Raw genomic sequence first — 17,888 nt, forward strand, 5'->3', positions numbered from 1 at the left:
GATCCTTACTACCCATCCCAATGTCCATTGCCACCCCCCTAAGCACATCTACTGGTCTGACCATAAAATGATAGATTTCCTTTTACCACACTTATCCAATTCCATAAATCGCCCTGACACTTATTCCACCAAACGAAGACCATGGCATAAAATTACTACTGCCAGGCTCACACAAACATGGAAACAGCCTATACTCTCAAATTCCGATAACATCGACACTGCTCTCTCAAAGTTTAACTCCACACTGGCGACAGCCATTGACACTCTGGCTCCTCAGAAAAATGTAAAAAAACCTACCTCAGCTAAAAGGGAAGCATGGTATACTGAGGCCCTTAAAACAGAAAAGCAGGGATGTAGAAAACTGGAGAAACTTTGGAGACGGACAGGCAAAGGGGAAGACAAGAACCGGTATTTGGAGGCTATGACTTCCTATTACAAAAAGATAAAAAAAGCAAGAAAAATAAGTCTCACCACCCAAATTGCAGAGGCGGGCAACTCTACAAGAGAGCTATTTAAAATCATTCAAACCTTTACCAATCCCGTAGTATGTGAGAGCCCAGATACCTTCACTCAAGTTCTATGCGATGAAATATCTCAGTTCTTTGAGGACAAAATAGAAGGGATATATAAGAAAATTACTGCAGTCTCAGGTCCCCTGGAAACCGAGGTCCCTGAAACTTTCCCAATGGTGACCTCTGGGAATACTCTTCTTGCAATCCCAGAAATAACCATTAAAGACCTGACAGCACTTATCAATCAAATAAAGACCGGCTCTCCCACTGATCTGATACCCGCCAAATTAATCTCCCCTCTGAGCGAGATATTAGAACCCCCCATCCAGAAACTGCTCAATCTCTCCTTTGCCGAGGGACAACTCCCACATTCCTGGAAGGAAGCGGTAGTGAACCCCATACGCAAAAATTCCACCTGGCCCTGGTCAGAACTCTCCAACCTCCGCCCGATTTCTCTCCTTCCTTTCATCAGCAAACTGGCAGAGAAACACGCTAACAACATCCTCTCCAGCTTTATCGAGGCGACAGGGGGCCTGGACCAATCTCAATCTGGGTTCAGGCCCAACCACAGCACTGAATCAGCCCTTCTATCTGTGACAGATAAGATCAAAATGTCACAGGACAGAGGTGGTTCTATGATTCTAGTGCTGTTGGACCTGTCCGCAGCCTTTGATACCGTGTCCCACAACATCCTTCTCAGCCGTCTGCAGGGAGTTGGAATTAGAGGCTTAGCACTATCATGGTTGGAGAACTTTCTTTCCGGGAGATCACAATCTATCAGCCTAGGCCCCTTTCGTTCCATCTCAAGGGTGCTCACGAAGGGGGTGCCACAGGGCTCATGCCTTAGCCCTACATTGTTTAATGTATATGTGGCCCCCCTTGCTGAGATTGTGAGGAAATATGGGTTCATACCGGTTTCCTACGCTGATGACACCCAGCTCCTATACCCTTTCAGCTCCCTTGGCCCTAAAGTCAAGGAGAACTTTGCTGAGGGTATGAGGGCAGTGTCACATTGGATGGCTGTGAACTGCCTCCAATGTAATGTGACAAAAACAGAGGTCATGCTCTTTGGCAAGGCGAGTCTCCTTTGGTCCCCAGACTGGTGGCCAATAGATCTTGGACCAGTACCTACATCCAAACCTCATGTAAAGAATCTAGGGGTGAAGTTGGACCAAAAGCTGACCTTGAAGGAACACACCAACTACATCGCAGGGTTGTGTTTCCACACCATCGGCCTACTTAGACGTGTCTTCCCGTATCTCCCTGCCACCTATAGGAAGACACTTGTACAGGCCTTGGTGACCAGTCGTCTGGACTACTGTAACGGCCTGCTGACATTAGCAAACGCAGATGCAGTGGGTCGTTTGCAGATAGTCCAGAACACAGCAGCAAGATTGGTCATGAATGCTCCAGCTAGGACTCCGTCTAAGCCCTTGTTGAAAGAACTACATTGGCTACCCATACGGCAGCGTATCAACTTTAAGATATGCTGCACGGTTCACAAATGCCTCTATGGAACAAGTCCCAAATATCTGTCTCAATCCCTTGAGTTGTATCAGCCCAGCAGGTCTCTCCGCTCAAGTAATCAAGCCCTTCTAAAACCTCCTACCACAAAGAAATCCAGACAAGGAGACCGTGCTTTCTCCTCGGTCGGACCTGCCTTATGGAACAAACTTCCCACTGATGTAAGAATGACCATCAACCACCTGTCCTTCAGAAAGACTTTAAAGACCCTTCTTTATCAAGAAGCATTCCTGTCTTTTTAATTTCATTTATGCACTATCTGATGATTCTATAGCTAGCAAAGCGCGGAGATACCCTTACGGGATTGATTCCAGCTCTATAGAAGAATTTAAAATAAATAAATAAATAAACTGTAACACGGGGCAGGGGCCGGGAGGAAACGAACCTTGCAGAACGGACTGGTGGCGGGTTGATCTGATGACCCCCCCTCTCTGCCCCCTCAGCATGAGTGGAACACTGGCGAAACCAGTTCGTGGGCGGTAGCGGAGGACCAGGATGATGACGGCTCCTTTAACTGGAAGACCAAGGATGACGTGACTCCGCCCCTTGATGACGACAGCTACTTCCGAATGGGTAAAAACACGGAAGAAGAAGTACTGCCGTGTGACGTCACCCATGGAGATTCGAGAGTAGGAGGTTAGAGTGGAGGAGCGAAGGACGGAGCGACTGACGGAGATTACGAGAACGAAGGAAGCAAGCCAGGAGGCCACCGGTTCCACGAAGCGCCGTGCCACACTCCTGAGGGAGGGGTGTGGCTGCAGCAGGTACGGCAGCGTTTGGCGGGCTGGGTTGGGAAGCGGGATACTTAGCAGCAGGGGCGCCGGCTGTACCTATTTAAGCAGACCCGCAACACCTTTCCCCCCCTCCTTGTGTAGATACTCGCTTCCTCACGGATACCTCACACCAGCTCACTATACTTGTATATAGCACAGAATCACTGGTGTCCCCCTGCACTACCCCGGTTCCTTGTGGGCTACTTTATCCAAAGCATCTGTCCTGATGGTCTGTCCCTGTCTCTTTTGCACGGCGGAGTCCCGGAAGGCACAACCCCTCAGAAGAGTTCCTGGACAGGAACCAACCCTGAGAAGCCATCTTCGAGACCGATACCAGAAGTCATCACGGATCCCCGGGAATTCCAAAGAGACAGGCTGACATCAAGATACAAAATGACGGTAAAGAAAATAAAGCCATATCTACCTAGAACTGGTTTACGGTCTCTTCTTGATCCCACGCCACATAAACCTACCAAAGTAACATCTCACCTCTTCACAAGAATACACATCTATAGGAGCACAATTGGATACTCATGTAGGGGCAGCATTTCTTCCTGTGGGCAGAATGAACTCTCTGAAATCAAGTGTGAAGCATTTGTTGACACGTTCACTGAGTTCTGCAAGATGCGAGTTAAAGGTGCATGGTCAATTGGCAGCCTCAACAGCTGTAGTCCTATGGGCACGGTTTCATTTGAAGCCAATTGTAAACCACATTCTCACACATTGGGATCCCCGCTCGCAGAAATAAAAACGGATAATACCTCTTTCAGATCAGATTGCACAAGACCTATCTTGGTGGTTGACTCAAGATCATCTGTTGAAGGGAGTTCCTTTCCAATTACCTCCTCTGGTGCTCTTGACTTTGGATGCCAGCATGTGGGTTTGGAGAGCAGTGCTGGATCAACAGGAGATGAGGGTACTTAGTCACAGTGGGAAAGTCACCAGTCTTCGATCTGGAGTGAACTCATGGCTATCAGAAAGGCTTTTGTTGTGTTTTGGGACTTCTTAGAAGGAAGTAATGTGGTGGTTCGGACAGACAATCAAGTGGCAAAGGCCTACATGAACAGCCAGAGGGGTACAAGAAGCATGTCCCTCAATCAGATGACATCCCTGATTTGATTGTGTGTGGAGGAGAAAGTTCTGTGTCTGAAAGCAGTCTACATTCGGAGAGAGATGAGCTTCTGGGCAGATAGCCTCAGCAGGACTTTGCCATCCTCAGTGACATACCACTTGTCTCTTTATCAGTTCCATCTTGTCTGTCAGGAGTTTGGGGAACCTTGGATGGACCCTTTTCGCCTTCCCAGAGAATGCTCAATGCCTTATATTTTGCATGGATTTCATCTCCCCTAGTATCTAGAGACCCCCAGATCTAACATTGGTGGTCAGCGATGAGGATTTGGACTTTGAATTTGTGTTTTATATGCAGTGATTGGTGTACACTACTAGTGAGTGCAGACCAAAAGCGACCACATACTTTTTAGAATCCTTTTCCTTGGACTGTTAGTTTTTCCTGAAAACTCCCAATTCTTACTACCATGAGTAAACCAGCATCTGTTGCATATATGGATTTTGAGTTTGAGGAAGAGAGGTTGGATACCTACACTATGAAACAGCTCAAGCATCTCTGCAGAAAATTTAAAGTTGCTACACCAGGCATTTCTAAAAAGGATGACTACCAAAAGGCGCTGAGGGCCTGGGTAGAAGCAAGAAATGCCCTTGATCTTGTGGTGAAGCCAGTTGGGGATGCAGATGGGCCAATTGATAGGCCAGTGTTTTCAGCCAGGGGTGGGGGACTCTCTCCACCTGGCAGCAGTATCTCTTCCAAATACCTGTCCCCCAGAGAGTTGGAAGACAGGGAGAGAAATAGGGCACTCAAGCTGGAGTTGGCTAAGCTTAAGATGGAGAGTCAGAGGGAACCAGAGATTAACAGGTTGTCTTTGGAACGAGAGAGAATGAGAATGGAACATGAGAGGATGTTGAGGAGTTAGATATCAAGGCCAAGGACTTAGAAATCAATCCCTCTGGTGGCAGCGCACCATCTGTGCCTTCAGAAGGCAGGGTACATATTCCCAGGGATGTCATCCAAGATTTCCACAAAAGTGAAGATATAGGGCAGTGGTTTGCAGCCTATGAGATAGCAATGTTGGCCCACCGGGTCCCTGAGAAGGATTGGGGAGCGGGGTTGTTGGCCGCTTTTTAACTGAAGGTAGGGATACTTTGTTAGACCTGCCTAGTGATCATTGGATGTCTTATGCCCACATGAAAGAAGCACTGATGACAAGGTATGGTTTGACCCCAGAACTCTATAAACAGAGGTTCAGGAATTGTAAGAAGTTGGAGGAAACCACTTGGGTAGAATATGTGTCTTTCTTTTGCAGAGCTATGGATGGTTGAGTGAGGGGTAGCAATGTGGATAATTTTCAAGCGCTCTATGATATGATTGCTAGGGAGCACGTATCTGCTAATTGTTTTCCAGAGCTAGGCCAGCACCTTATTGATAGCAAGATGACTAACCCTAGAAAGTTTGCTGAAGAGGCGGACCGCTGGGTCAGTACCAGGGTCCACAAAGGTCTTGTGGGAGACTCTGCCAAAGGTGGGCAGGGTCCCCAGCAGAAGAGTGGGGGGACAAGGGTAAACAGAGGGAATTCCAGAAAGGTCCCCAAGGTAATTCCCAAGCGAACCAAGGTAAGGGTACCCAGCCTCCCCCTGAAAAGATGTCAGGACCCCCGACAGGTAAACCTTTTCATAGGGGGCCTGTTACCTGCTTTCAGTGTAAACAGGTGGGACACCGTTGGCACCGTTGGTATGTTCCCCAGTGTCCCCAAAAGGGTCAGTATGTGCCAACCCATTCACCACCTCGTCAGATGGCCAGTGTAGCCCAGGGTGGGGAAGAGATGGGTACCCAAGGTGGGTGGGGTCCCGCAGAAATACTTCTTGTCTCATTAGGAGACTTTGAGATGGTCCCTAGAACTCAGCTGCCTGATAACACTAAGAAATACAGGTAGTGTGTGACCATCAATGGCCATAGAGTGGAGGCTTTGAGAGCCACTGGAGCCACTGTGACAGCTGTCAAGTGTCACTTGGTGTGTGAAGAGCAGGTGGCCCCCAATGGATTCTTCCCAGTTGTTGCCGCTGACAACACAGAGAGCCATTGAAAGGTGGCTCAAATTCCCTTTGAGTGGGGGGTGGTCTCTGGTACTCTTCAAGTAGCTGTGAGGCCAGCCATGCCTGTGGATTGTCTGATAGGCAATGATCTGGAAAGCTCCCCTTGGGTTAAGGTGGAGAAGAAGGCTCATTTAGAGATGTTGGGTCTGCCTGAGTGGGCGTGTGTGACCACTCGGTCTATGGCAGCTAAGGGTGTTCAAGAGACTCTGGAGCCTGAAAGTATGGCCCAAAGACCTGCCTTAAAGAGTAGAGGTAGGGGGCGCGGGAAACCAGCCCCCATTGTTCCCATGGTGCAAGAGGAGGTAGACCTTAAGGGGGATGCCTAGAACCTACACGGGAGCACGTTTCTGAACTGGGGAACCTACCTGAGCTGACTCATTGGCAACAAGAAGGGGGTCCCTCCAGGGAGGAATTTTGTGTAGAGCAGCAGAAGTGCCCTTCTCTTGTGGGTTTGAGGCAACAGGCCACAAACCAGGCAGCAAGGAATAAGTCTGGATCACATTGGATCTACTGGGAGAATGGTCTCCTGTATAACGAGCATAAGGTTGTAGAGCCGGGGTCAGCCCATGTGCTGATGGTACCCCAGTGCTTCAGAGCCTTCCTACTGGGTTTGGCTCATGATGTTCCTTTAGCTGGTCATCTGGGGGAGAATAAGACCTTTGAAAGGCTTGTCTCCCACTTTTATTGGCCCCAGATGCGGAAGAGTTCAGATACTCATTGTAGGACCTGTCAAACTTGCCAGGCAAGTGGGAAAAGTGGGAGGAGGCACAAGGCCCCTCTCTAACCTTTCCCTATAGTCAGTACCCCCTTTAAACGGGTGGGCATTGACATTGCGGGGCCACTGGACCCCAAGACAGCAATGGGCAACAGGTTTATCCTGGTCTTGGTGGACCATGCTACCCAGTACCCGGAAGCCATTCCGCTCAGGACAGTGACGGACCCTGTGGTGGGACGTGCACTTAGCGGGATCTTCTCCCGTGTGGGATTTCCCAGAGAGGTGGTGTCTGACCGAGGTGCAAACTTCATTTCTAATTACAGAAAGTAATTAGACAGAAAGTTTGGGTCATGGCCCCTGTGGAGACTTGTGCGCTCCTGTACAGGTGGACCGGTCCATATGAGGTGGTGGACAGAAAGTTTGGGTCATGGCCCCTGTGGAGACTTGTGCGCTCCTGTACAGGTGGACCGGTCCATATGAGGTGGTGGAGCGCAAGAGTGATATCAGCTATCTGGTGAACTTGCGGTCTCCCAGGAACCCCTTGTAGGTCATGCATGTTAACCGCCTAAAGCCCCACTTAGAAAGGTCCGAAGTGGGCATGCTCCTAGCGACAGATGATGGAATGGAGGAGGAGACAGAGCCTCTTCCTGACCTACTGAGTGCAACAGAGCAAGATGGTTCAGTGGATGGTGTCAGCCTCTCTGTCACACTGACCCCTGATCAGCAGCAAGATTGTTGCCAATTGTTGGGGCAATTCTCTGATCTATTTTCCTTGGTTCCTGGTGTCACAGAGTGGTGCGTCCATGATGTGGACACTGGAGGCAGTCCTCCAGTGAAGCAGAAGGCTTTCAGAGTGACAGACAAGGTCAGGGCTTACATTAAGGAGGAAATCTCCAAGATGTTTGCTTTAGAGGTAATTGAGTCCTCAAACAGTCCTTGGGCCAGCCCAGTGGACTCCGTCCCAAAGACTGCCACGCCGGGTGCCACATCTGAACTCCGGTTCTGTGTGGACTACAGAGGGCTTAATTCAGTCACCAGGACTGATGCACACCCCAACCCCAGAGCTGATGAGCTCATTGATCGCTTAGGGGCTGCACTGTACCTCAGCACGTTTGATTTGATGTCTGGGTACTGGCAGATCGCCATGACTGTTGGGGCTAAGGAGAGGTCAGCATTCTCCACACCAGTTGGCCACTTCCTTTTTGTGATGATTTGGATGGCTATTTTGAGTCAAAATGTTTGGTTACAGCAATGAAGTAAGAGCTGCTTCTATTAAACATGTATTGCATTTATACTGTCTGGTGCAACCTTGTTTTTTCTAAGCTTGGATACATCCTCAGTGGTTAGGACTTGGACGAGGACGATCCCATGAGAAGGAAATAAACCTCTTATTTACTGGTAAATTAGGAGGCCTCCTTGCCACAGTCCTCTTCTCTCCCTCCCTCCCTGGTTGCACCTTGTCACCCGCAGCTTGGCAACAAAAAAGAAGTAGGGGAAGGGAAAGGAGTATTTTTAAAAGAAATAAATAGAAATAAAGGAAATACGTGTCGTGGGAGGGACATACCCCGAGTTGTTATGACTTTGATGAGGAGGGCTGCTAATCAGGATAATGAAGAGTACCAGTAAGTAACCTTAATGAAGAATAACAGTGGAAATCAATGTTTTGACAGAGATTTCTGCACATCTTTCACTTATTCTGGGCTGTTTTTGACTGATTAAGAGTGTCTAAAGGTGTGGGTCCAGTATACAACCCAATCAGGATTACCAGAACACTTGCAATGAGATTTAAAATGTTGTCAAGAAGTATCCATTTTGTCAAAATAGCTGACCTAAAGAGGGCCAAAGAGGAAACAATCCCTATTGATAAGGCTCACGGAAATATGCTCAAGACCTGCTGATGTCTTAGATAGAACCACCCTAAGTCCAATTGAGACTCACAGATGAATAGCTAATGGGAGTTCAGTGTTCATGCTGAATCATGTGTTGGATGTTACTGCACAGCAAGTTTTATTGTATTTCTACCTTTTCTACAACTCACTGAAAGGACAACCTAAGGTTTTATTATTCTGACTTTAGTGTAATTTCACTTTTAGTAGTTTCTGGTTTTGTTTTTCTTTTTCAGTAATACATCAATATTACTTCTTTTGAATATTGACACTGAATAAAAGATTACTATGGACCTGGTGCGCTAAAAATGGGAAACATCCTTTACAACGCAACTTTTACCACGCAGTGCCTTTACGACGCAACTTTTACAACGCAAACCATTACAACGCATTGCGCTGGGGGGCGCTCTAGGATAGGGAATACGTTTAATTTACTGTCCAACACCTTCCCTAGTGTCCACGGGGACTGGAGTTGGAATAGTAAATTAAACTATTCACTATCCAGCACCCCAAAGCTCTATGCGTTGTAAAGGTATGCGATGTAAAAACCACGTTGTAAAGGCATGCGATGTAAAAGCATGCGTTGTAATGTCATACATCCGCTAAAAATACCTGTGGTCACGGATTGCTACCAGGTACTGTTTTGGAAGTAGTAGACCCTATCAGATGAAGAGAATATGAAGCTCATTGTTCGAAATGCCAGATGTTAAGAGTTAAGGGTGTCCAGTTGCTGATATTGAGATGCTGTACTGATTCCCCTGTGGATGTGGAGCAGGGCGAGGGGCATAGGGCATCATGGGAAAGAGTAATGTACATGGCAAGAAGAGTTTGATACAAAGAATGGGCCAGCAGGATCACAACCTCACCTCTTCTCTTGGGCGCTTATGGCAAGGGTGGAACCAGGGCCTAAAGAAACAAACCAACAAGGCATAGTGGAACAGAAGCAAATTAAACAAGCATTGGCAACTCCAATATGCCTAGCCTTTTGAAACGAATGGCTTAGCCAATGCTGTTTGCTGGTGCTGTGTAACTATGAAGGAATTAGGTATTTGTCGGAGTCAAGAAGCACATAGGGAGAGACCTGCAACACACATGCACTCTCATTGAGTACTTAGCCAGAAAGAAAAACAAATAGTTATCAAAAGTGAGAGGTTGAAGGATACACAGCAGCTAGTCAAAATGATGATAAAGAGGATACGCTTCAGAGGAGCAACAAACACAAGAAGAGGAACGCAAGCCATTGAATAAGAAGCATACAAATGAGAGTGACATTCATACCAACCAATGGTAAGCAATAGACGAGCTTTAAGTCCACTGTAAGTTCTTGATAAGCCCACAATAGATATTTTGCAACCAGGACAGTTTATGCTATCTGATAGACAAGACCCAACAATAACCAAATTCCCTATTTAAGCTGCACATACAATTACAGAAGCTTATCAGAAGTGCATAAATAATGGAATTATGTTAATGATCACTTGTAGAGTGCACAGGACAAACAAAATGGGTGCTTGATGTAAATCAGTATATCAACCTTAGCGTGTAAAAGGTTGGGTTGGCACTTACTGACTGTCAGGTATGTCAAGTGCAGGATAAAGAAAGATTTCTCTGGGGGTTCCCAAACCCACTGCGTTAATATAGTCAATGAAATGTATTAAAAGCCATTTCTGTAATAAAAAAAATAGATTTTACAGTGAAGCCGAGCAATAAATAAAATATTCTGCGAGTAATAGGTCGCGTTTGCTCTACCCCATGTTTATCCAATGCAGCCTACAGACTAGAAACACGTGTTTCTCAACCAATGTGGGATGTATCTCCTGAAAACAGTAAACTTTGGGATATATACGCCCTATCTGGATGATGCTGGCAAAGATCAAGTTATTTAACATATCACCTTCCTAAAATAAGCCGTATAAATATGGTTTTACCCGTTAAAATGGAAATTAAACTGGGAAGGAGAATACAAAATCGTAAATTAGAAGGGTGGAAAACAAGTACCCTCGCAGGGGAAAGCTGATGAAAAGCGTGAGCCCATCCAATTTGGCAGACAGTAGTGAAAAGGGATGTAGAATTTCAAGGGCAGGAACACACCACAAGCTGAAGGAGTGTAAAATGTTGCTTTATAATGTTAGAAGGACAAGACTGCTGGCTGTTTCCTCACTGAGAAAATACTTTAACTATGAAGCGTGTTATCTCTGTGCACTGTAAACCTGCCTCGTCTTATGGAGGTTACCGACTGTATGTATAGATTTTTCACACAACTGACACACCTTTTGTAATATAGGCAGAGCTCTAAGTGGGCCGGGTCCCTTCGGGTCTCAGACCCAGTAGTATTTTAGAATGGGCATTGAAACGGGTCCCAACCAGGCCCTATATCCATGTCCTTAACTTTACTGGGTAAAACACTGACGATTTCTGAACAATTATTGCAATAAATGCTTAGGTCATCCATGTCGGTGATTAAGTTCAAGTTTATATTTCACATGCTTTACTGAATCTTACGCTCCATTAAAGTAGTACTCGTTCCCAGGATGTTGAGTTTTTGTATTTTTTTTCGTGCAGTGTATTACTCTTGGACAGTACATGCTTTGAACGGAGTCACATCCAGGTGTTTATAACAGCCACCACTGAGAGCTGTGAAGTTGAGGCTGAAGGCAGTGAGTTTCTTACAGTGACTGTCAAAGGGTCAAAAACTGTGCTCAGAAGAACACATGCGTACCCTATTCATGTATCCTCTCCAGAGAGCACACAGACAACCATTGACAAAGCCAAAAGTCCAGGTGAGTTTTAAGTGTATTTCAGATTTGAACACAACAACTGAGAGCTCAGAGATAAACCTAAATACAGGTCAGGGGCACAATATGGAAATCACAGGAATTCAGAGTACATGTTTAAGCCATGGCTATTTAACAAGGAATTGAAGCGGGTGAGCCTCAAACTTGAGTGCACTGCAATTGCCTAAATGGCATATTTCAAAAATCCACAAATGTAATCAAATTTCAGTCCTTTTATTACGAATATATCCAACTCGTTCCTCAGTTGTACTGGTTACATGGTAAACGATAAAAAGTATAAATGCTTCTACACGGCAGCTGTGTATCAACCTCTTGCTGTCGTATGCCCATACTTTTAAACAACTCTTTCAGTGAATCTTCTTATTCCCAATGCATTTCGAGCTTTTACTGTAGCTCTTCTTCAGGGGATCACTATAAGTTTAAACAAACATAGCCGTTAAAATTTAACATGGCCCAACCATATATTTCACATAACATAGCTGTTTTTAAAGAGTCGTTATCTGAGTAACATTTTCCCGCTATGCGCCATGCTATGGCGCTACGAATTTACACGTAAAACAAAACGAACATCATCGTGCATTTCCCTACATGTGATTGGCTACTTAATAATCGATGTTACATAATTAAGAACCAATGTCCACTATGGATCAGGTTAACACAGGTAATCCTATTATCCCTACCTTCGATCATAACGGCCTCCTGCTTTCCAAAATTTCGTCATTGTTTAACCACCTAACATCTTGAGTCTTAATAGGTGTGTTGGACCTTGTCCTTTTGGCAGGTTCACCCCGAGACTTTTTGCTTTTTCCTAGCCTGTTTCTGGAACCTGGGTTGGTGATTTTAGGCCTCTGCGCACTTTTTCACTGTGGTACAGTGTAAAGTGCGTGTGCTCTCTGTGTATGTATGGTGAGTGACCTGCCCTCCCATAGGGATGAATGGGGAATATGTATGCCCATGGTAGTTCCGGATGTGTGGGGAGTGCAGGGTCGAGTTTGATATGTGCAAACTCGGGAGAATGAATGCTGCATAATGGTGTATGCGGCATGGTTGTGTCTAGTATAGAAGTGCCACTTTTAGAAGTGGGCATATTTGTGTAGTGAGTCTGCTGGCACGTGATTGGCTGGTGAGCCTGGCCCAGGAGTGCCTGGGCCTGCTTGTGGATTGACTGTCTGGTTTGAGTGTGACAGGGGCTGCAGAGCCCCCAGATGGTTGTCTGAGTCAGCCATGGATGAAAGGCAGCATCTGCTGCCAGGGAAGTGGGAGGAGATTAGCACCTGATAGTGAAGGGCTGTGCCTGCCTGCCACAATGCTGGCTCCACCCCCCCGCTGGGCGACTGTCACCTCTGTCCCTGATACTGAAGGGACTTCCCTCTAAACCAGTCTAGCTGGTTCTCACACTGCCTACACAAAGACTTCAAAGACTTTTTCCTGTATAAGAAGGGGCTGTGTCCCCTTCCAAAGTTGTTCTTGTTTCTAACTTGAATCTGCCAGGGGCGTGCTGCTGCTGGGGCTCAGGGGAATCCCTGAGCCCTGCCCAGCCCCTGGATGCCTGGAGGACTCCTGGGGGACCCCTCTGCCTGTCCTGGAAGGATGGGGGACTTTGCTTTATCCTGTATGGACTGCTGATGTCCTGGACTCTGGAGACCTTTTACTGGGTCCCCTTTGCTTGCCTTTCCTGAAGGACTTTGCTGGACCTTTTTCTTTGGTTCCCTGTGGCGCTTGGGAGCGCTCTGCCTTGTCCCTGGCGCTGGGAGCGCTTTGCTTTCACCCCTAGCGCCTGGTGACACTCTGCTCCTGCCTTTAGCGCTGGGAGCGCTTTGTCTTGCTGTTAAGCGCTGGGAGCGCGTTTATTCCCGTTTATTGGGTTAATTTACGGGTGCCACCCCGTTTTCATTTAATTATTGGGAGCCGGTGCCCACCCGGCATTGCCCCGTGTTGTTCACCGCCGCTGCCCGGGGTCAGGAATATCCCTACAAGTTGCCGTTCGTAAACGGAGGCTGCAGCGGCGAAGATCGGAGCCGCCGCACTCTCATTGGCTGAAAGAGCCGAGCCCCCTCACCAACGCCGCGACGGGATAGGCCCGTGCGGCGCAGCGTCATGGCCGTTGTGGTGCCGTGATTGGCTGAAGAGCGGAGCGTCATCGTAGGCCTGACCTGGGAGCCGCACTGCCATTGGCTGACTCCCGGGTGAACAAGGAGGCTCGTCGCAAGGGCCACGACGTGATTGGCTGGTCCATCGGGACCTCCGGCGGAGCCGCCGAGAGCCGTGATGGAAGTGCACCTCGGCGAGCAGCGAGGAGAGAGTGAGCTGACCTCGCCGAGGGATCCTGCGTGAAAGCTCCCTGCCCCCTGGCCTGAGTCCCCGCGCTGGAGCGCTGAGGCAGCTCCCCGCCGCTCCCCGAGGACCTGAGAGCGGGCGGAGGGCTGCCGGGACCTGCCGGGGCAGGGAGGAAGCGGAGAGTGCTAGCGCATGGGCGCTGAAACCAGCAGCGGTGCAGGTCGGCCCTGGAGTGACCCTGGGCCACGCGGTGAGGCGCGCTTTCAGCGCTTGATGATCCTGGAGTTGGAGGGCTATCTCCTTTTAGTGATTCACGGCTGGCATCATTTGGCGAGGTCGTTCTTAGAGCGAAGGGGAAATAAAGTAATAGTATTATTTTTAATACTGATTTACATTAGACTATATTTCTCTTTAATGATAAGAACTTCCTAAATGCAAGTGCAGATGAGCCAGAGAGGCTCATGGGGGCCTATGAGTGCAAGAGCCTGTGTGGCTCCTACCTTTTGGCGCAGTTCTGTCCCTGAGGGCTAGTGAGAGCCCTGCCGCAGTTCTGCATCCCAGCTGCCCAGCAATTAGTGGGCAGCTGCACCGTTTAGGTCTTGGGATTTCACAGGTGCCCAGCAAGTAGTGGGCACCTGCATCGTTTAGGCCCCTGACATTGAGACTCAGGGCGTCCTAGCCCCAACAAGGCCAGTTGGCCTAGGGACTGCCACAGGTAGTGGCTTATGTGAGTTTGTGCGCAATTGTGTGGTTTTTCCTTGCACCTCTGAATGTTTTAGGCATCATGTGTCTTTGCGCTATTTGAGTTGTGTCTTTCTTTCCCTGCGCTGCACCTCTGAATGTTTTTAGACATCATGTGATTTTTGCACTATTGTATTGTTCTGGTACCTCTGAATGTATTTTATTGCATCATGTGCTTGTTCTTAACACCGCTGAATGTGTAGGTTTATACATCATGTGTTTCCCTTTACTACTCCTCTGAATGTATATTTATGCATCATGGGTAATGTGTTCTTTCCTAGACCCCTAAATGCTGTGTGATACTTAGGTGGTTGTTCTTTTTAGTACAGGTGGTCCTAGTGAGATCCTGGTCCCCTGCGTGACATTCTCCTAAGGTGGTTAGGGTTGCGTAGGTGGTACTTACCTGTTACCAGTAGATATTGGTTGCGATTTACAACTGTTATTCTTTTTGCTATACTTATTCTAAGTTCTATAAGTGCTATTTCTATATCTACAAAGTGTTGATTCTGACAGTGGCCCATGTGGCCCTGTCCTGTGTAAATAATCCCTTATGAATGTTGCCCGTGCCAGTTGGCACAATGTACATGTGCGATTTCTATCTGATATGTTTTGACAATACAAAAGTTATTTTAATATAACCTTGTGTGGAGTTCCTTTTGTGGTGCGCCTAGGATGTTGTTGCTGTTGTGCGCTGGCGCAAATGCTTTACACATTGCCTCCGAGTTTAGCCTGACTGCTCGTGCCACGCTACCAAGGGGGTGAGCAGGGGTTATCTTGGCGTGTGACTTCCTTGCCCTGACTAGAATGGTGGTTTCTGCCTGGCTTTGGCGTCAGCCTTAGCCTACCAGAAATAGCCAGTTCTAACATTGTTGGTCAGCGGTGCGGATTTGGACTTGTGTTTGCGCAGTGCCACAGCGCCAACTGACTACATTACAAAGCTCTGCATTTTTCAGATAGTCACATGTTTGGGATTATTGTTTTTGATTTTTGTTTTTCCACAAGAGTGTCATTTTCAGATTGTGTTCCTGCGCTTTATGTTTAGTGGCAGATGAGAGAAAATGACAGGGCGGGACGCCAGTAGAGAGGGAAGGTTCCCATAGATTAGGAATCCCTTGCTGGGTCCAGTGGCCAATCCTTTTCCTGTCCCTGTGTGGGTAGATGGAAGAAAGGGAGTGTGGAGGAGAAATGGCTTGCTTGGGAGGGTGGTTATCCCCTGAGTGTAGTGTGTGTGTCTGGATTCCGCAGTATGGTAGGATCCAGTGGTGGCAGCTTAAATGTGTCCAGTGCGTGAAGTCCCATTCCCAGTTCCCAGAGTATGGTGCCTGGTGCTCAGTAAGAGGGGTACAGGTTGAGAGTCAGAGGCAGTGAGGAACTGTCTCGCCAGTCTGGGGGGGGGGGAGTGTGTGGATGAGTGCTGTGTTGAACTGGAGGAGTTGGTGTGAGTTTTTTTTTAAGGAGCTTGCACGTGAGGTGTACCTCTGGTGGTGTGCAGGAGGTCCTGCAGAGGCACTGGACAAGAAGGTGGATGTCTTGCGGTGTGCTAGATGTCTTGCAGAGGCATTACTCCACTGATGGGCTTCCTTGCTTTGGGCGACAAAACACGGACACGGGCCCGCACGGCAGGGACACCCTCCTGTTTTTCGCCACTCTGAACCCACATAGATTTCCCTCAACAAAAGCTCTCTGGCACAACTAGGGTACCCCACTGGTACCCACTAGCCATCCACAGCCAGGACCAGGCCCTAGGCCATCCAAATATCACAGGTCCTAACCAATCCACAGAGTGGGGGGCAGTAACCCCTGGCACACAATAGCCATTCTCCACTCTCCCTCTCAGTGTAGCTACAACAACCACTGAACCTTCAACCTAGGGACCACACCCTCAGGCTGACCAGAGGTCACGGGCAAGAATGCCCCACCCTACCTCTACTTCTGGGGTTCCGCACCCTCCCAGGGAAAAGTTCCTGTGCCTCCTGATGTAGCAGGGCAAGGTATCCGTCTCTCAGTGCCTCTACCTGGGAGGCTACATCGTCATCTGGGTACTGGACCTACTGTGCTTCTCATGCTGCCAGTTTTGCCTCTAGCTCCCTCGTCTCCCTCTCCTTCCTTTTCCTAAAAACATGGGGAAGGAAGTGGCCTCTTCTCACCGCTTTCTATGCCTCCCATAGACAACCCCTCCCCCTGAGTTCACGGAGCCCCCATTTTCCAAGATGTATAGTTCTATACCCCTCTTGGGCAAACCTCTTGGTCTGCCAGTCTGTCAGCGCCCACAGGTCCAGTCTCCAAACCAGAGTGGTACGGTGCGTAGGCTGCATGAGCCGCAAGGTCAGAGAGGCATGATCAGTGAAGCCCCTGGGAAGGTACTGCACCGGCTTGGCAGTGCCCCAGAACCAGGAGTAGTCTAGAAATGATATCGACTGCATGGCATTTGCCGCGTATGAGGAATGGGACGCCCCTGGGTGTGTGGCCCGCCAGGGATCCATCAGTCCGATGGCGTGCAGGAAGGTGGTCAGTCTAGTATCCTACAGGGGAGCCACAGCCACTGGTCACCCTGTCAAGTGTACTGTGTAAGGTTAAGTTCAGGTCCCCCGTGCCGACTAAAAGTGCCTCTGGGACCTTCATGCGCCAGGCTGCCGTAGACTCGAGGCACATTGACTTAAGGCCCGGGGGGAAGTACTATGAAGTCACATAGAGTTCCTCTCCCTGCCACGCACCTTCCCCCATGGCCCATCATCCCTATGGTTCCAACCAAGTCTGCATGACTAGATATGGCAGACATGCACCAGGATACTTGTTCCACGAGGGCCAGTAGAGAACGCATCTGCTTCGAGTAGGTATTTGCCCTTATATAGAAACTCACAGATGTTACCTAATGAGTGGGTTTCTTGCAGCAGGACTAGGTCGGGCATAGCGTGCCAGATATTTCAGCACTATCCCTCTCTTAAGTTTGTTCCCCAGGCCGTTGACATTCCAAGGAAGGATCGTGAGGAACGTCTGTGCGTCATTAGGTGTCTGTTGTGTAGGGTACTTTTTGGGATGTGTTACAGTGTGCTATAAGACTCACCTGTGGAGCCATCCTATTGTTGCCAGTGTGTTTTCCCCCTCCCCAGTCCCACCCTGGTTGCCTCCCTCAACATCCCACCCTTTCTGTTCCTGCAGCTGCAGGATTTAAACTACCCACCACCCCAAAGCTCGAGATACCTGCCTCCCACTCTGAAACATTCTGTGTGAAATGAAACTATAGCTAATCAAGCAGTGGTAAGTGTGTGTGGTTGTTGGGGTGTCCCGGGACCCATAGCCTGGTTGAGTAACTTATACTCCCCAACTCACCTCACTCATCTTCCTCTGTGCTCACAGTCTCTGGTACTTGGCCTACAACTAATTTCATCTGTCGTCATCAGTGTGACCTGTGGCTTGTCGCTAGCCCCCGAATCTGTGGAGTTCCCGCAGAGTGCCAACCCCGTGACGGCCGACACCCAGGGACGGCATGCCGTCTTTCA

The 17,888-nt window shown here is 48.4% G+C and overlaps 1 protein-coding gene across 1 annotated transcript in view; it reads right to left on the minus strand.

Moving 5' to 3' along the window:
- The window catches only part of DOC2B (double C2 domain beta), a 2,292,694-nt gene that overhangs the window by 1,789,371 nt on the left and 485,435 nt on the right, over positions 1–17,888 (minus strand). The window lies entirely within an intron of this gene.

Source organism: Lissotriton helveticus, chromosome 3_1 (assembly GCF_964261635.1).
Source record: "Lissotriton helveticus chromosome 3_1, aLisHel1.1, whole genome shotgun sequence".
NCBI classification, from domain to species: Eukaryota; Metazoa; Chordata; class Amphibia; order Caudata; family Salamandridae; genus Lissotriton; species Lissotriton helveticus.